At 36.2% G+C, this 3267-nt stretch overlaps 1 protein-coding gene across 2 annotated transcripts in view; it reads right to left on the reverse strand.

Moving 5' to 3' along the window:
* The window catches only part of LOC113237501 (low-density lipoprotein receptor-related protein 2-like), a 78996-nt gene that overhangs the window by 60722 nt on the left and 15007 nt on the right, over positions 1-3267 (reverse strand). The window lies entirely within an intron of this gene.

A 3267-nucleotide genomic window follows, 5' to 3' on the forward strand; every position in this document is an offset into this window, starting at 1 on the left:
TTATGTAGTCTACCAGTATATTATGATGAGTGCTGAGAAAGGGGCGGCTGGTGCTGACTACGTGCCCTGAGGCCTAGGGCGGCCAAGACTGCAAATCCGGGACTGTGTGCAGTTGCGAGTGTCCTGTACCCATTAAAACACAGCATAGCCTAAGAAGATGCAGATAAGTTAGAGTCTAGTCTCTGCTCTCAGCTTGAGGTTGGACATGTGTTTATTTAAGTCATAATGTCAGCGCGGGCATAACGTTTCCTCGAAACTGCAAGATGTGGCCTCACGTTACCTATTTATTCCGTCAAGCAGTAATTTTTTTATTTATTTTATTTAGATACACCATAGGCATATAAATAGAGAAACTTCATTGTTATAACATATAATTTCTTATACAGTATGTTGTAGGTACCATTACAGACATATACAGCATTTACAAAAAAAAAAACCTAATATAAAAAGAAAATAGAAACAAAAATATTGTATAGAAAAAAAAAGAACAAATACTACTATCTAAAATTTTTTAAACAATATCAAACAAAACCCCTGAGACGTAACGTCTTAGGAGTTTAAAGCAGTTGTGACGTTCCGTTTGAACTTATATAATAAGTCGTGGAAGATGTCAACCTCGTATAAACGTTATTGAAAGTTCTCAAGCTACGGTAAAGTGGAGAAAAATGGCCCACATTAGTACGAGATACAAGAACCGAAAATATATTTCGCACTAGGTAACGTGGAAGCCTTCTGGGTATCGCCAAATTAACTTGAGACATCATTCGGGGCGGGTCAAGCTGGCTATGTAAATCCTTATAGAGGAAATAGTTGACTGTCAACCGTGACCATGGGACCTGTAAAGGGTCCGAAACGTCGGTTTGTTTGAAAAAACAAATATACGCGATTTAAATCCGGAAAAATAGTTTCATTTCCTATGTGTAACAATCGCGAAAACCTAAGAACTCGACTTATAGAGGAAAGTTAGATAGAAAAGTTGTCTCCGAGTCTTTACTGTCTCTAACTTGAAATGTACCTAACAGACGCTCGCCGTAGTCTGCTCTATACGGGCATTGTCTATTTTTATATGCTAGAAAGCGGGTAAATGCGCGTTGTACGCGTTCTATCCTATCTATGGATTGCGAGCATTACGCCAAACATATTTGGCGTAATTCCTAATCGCAAATTTTTTTCTTGTATATACCTACAGATGTTTCACGGCTATGAGACACGAAGGGAAAGTACTTAGAAAATATTGTAGATAGCATATTGTGCTTCATAGAGACATTATTTGCATACAAAGACTTTTAAAAGTTTCTTGCCTCGCCTGGGAATCGAACCGATCAATAAATGTGAACCAAAAAAGAACCTTGTGTTTTTTATGATGCCCATCAAAAGGATTAATCATTATTATTATAAACAACATATATACAAGCTTTCATGACTAATACCTATGCTAAGAAATTGGGAAACTACTTTACATGGTATGGAACATACCTGCATACATGTGTATTGCCTATTGAGAGTGATATATATGAAAAACTAATATTTACTACTTGTAATTACAAATATAATGATGTATTTTTCTAGTTTACAACGATAAGAAATCAGAAATTATGTACATTACGAGTATAATCTTATTGAGTAGCCATTCAAATAACTCAATCAAGTGAAACACGTAGATTACAACAATTGTATCTTTTTAAAGAGAGAAATTCACTCTCTAAAACACGCAAATAACATAATTCAGGCTCGTTATCTGGTGTTTCCCACAGCCCTATTCTGACAGTCAGTTCTCGATAGTAAGATTTGGTGTGAACCCGTGGTTTTCTGTGCCAAAGTTGAACCGTTAAGTGTTGCAGTTACCTCGAAGATCCACGATTTCGCCAAACGCACAATGTAATTGTAGCAGACATTTTTTATGAATTGCGCGCTATGTGGAGTCGTAAAAAAGCGATTCATCGGCGATTAAAAGACTACATTCGGCTTGGGTGGTCTATTAACTTATTTATATTCATTAATTTGTAATTTAGCTCACTATTTAAACGTACATACATGCCAACTAATTTTTTTTATAATATCAAGTGACGGGACGAACAAGTCGTGCGCCTGATGGTAAGCGACGCGCCTGTCCATAACAATTGCAGTCCCACTCAGAGCTTTAAGTCGCAAAGATCTGAGGGGCACTGCCATTGGGACCGACACCCTGAGATATAAGTTGACAAGTCCCCTGTGCCTATAATTTCACCAGCACCCTTACCCTTCTAAACTGGAACGCAGTAATGCTCACACTACTGCTTGGTGGCAGAACTTCCCTGGCCAACTCTATGTAAACCGAATACCATGTCTAAAAATTATAGACGAAATAAATGTGTGAAATAATCGTTCCTATGATCAAAAACGTACGTTAGGTAATGACACCTGAATGATACTGAAATAGTTTTGGGAGTCCCCGGCAGTACCGAATTAAGCTAAACGCATAAAAATAAGCACAAGCAATAAATGAGCACCGGAATCACCCTATAAAAAAGTTGATCCAAGTTTTTTAAGCATTGCATTCAAAAGTTTATTGGAATGTTATTTTGGCAATAGGTTTTTTTAACAATAACAGCTAAGCTATTAAGTCTAAGTTTAGTAACCTTTTGTTTCGGGTTTTTAAAAGCAGAAAGACGCTCCTCAGTTAAATACCGAATTACGGTTTAAAAGTTCAGAGGTAATTAAACCATAAACTTCACTCGCGTAGGGATCAATTTTGCAATATTGTAAAGTGACATTTACAGTTCATTAGCCTTAATCAATCTATTATAGCAAGGAAAAATAAGTTAATTAAATTTTTATTGAATTGATATTCAATAATTTTTTGAGAAATTACTCCACTAGTTTGTTATAATTATTTATACAAAGATCGAACACTTAGAAAAAATTTATTCGATCCGGTCGTTTGGTTTTTCAACGACTTTTTAGTTGTAGTGCCATGTATGAGAAATCTATGAAAGATTTATCACCCAGTTAGTACCTTTACAGCTACCAGTCGTGGCGATAGATGTCGCTATTCACTGTATTAATAAAATTTTTATTGAATTGAAATTCAATTTTTTTTTGTGAAATTACTCCACTACTTTGTTTTAATTATTAATACAAAGATCGAAACTCAGAAAAATTCCTTCGATCCGGTCGGATTCGAACCGACGTCTTCTTGCATACCATGCCAGACGCTATACCAACTAAGCCACGGAACGAACCAACGGACCTCACAAATTTTTCTATGTGCTTGCGTCGTGTCTTTGT

Source organism: Hyposmocoma kahamanoa, unplaced genomic scaffold, assembly GCF_003589595.1.
Source record: "Hyposmocoma kahamanoa isolate Upper Pololo Valley unplaced genomic scaffold, ASM358959v1 93, whole genome shotgun sequence".
Taxonomy (NCBI): domain Eukaryota; kingdom Metazoa; phylum Arthropoda; class Insecta; order Lepidoptera; family Cosmopterigidae; genus Hyposmocoma; species Hyposmocoma kahamanoa.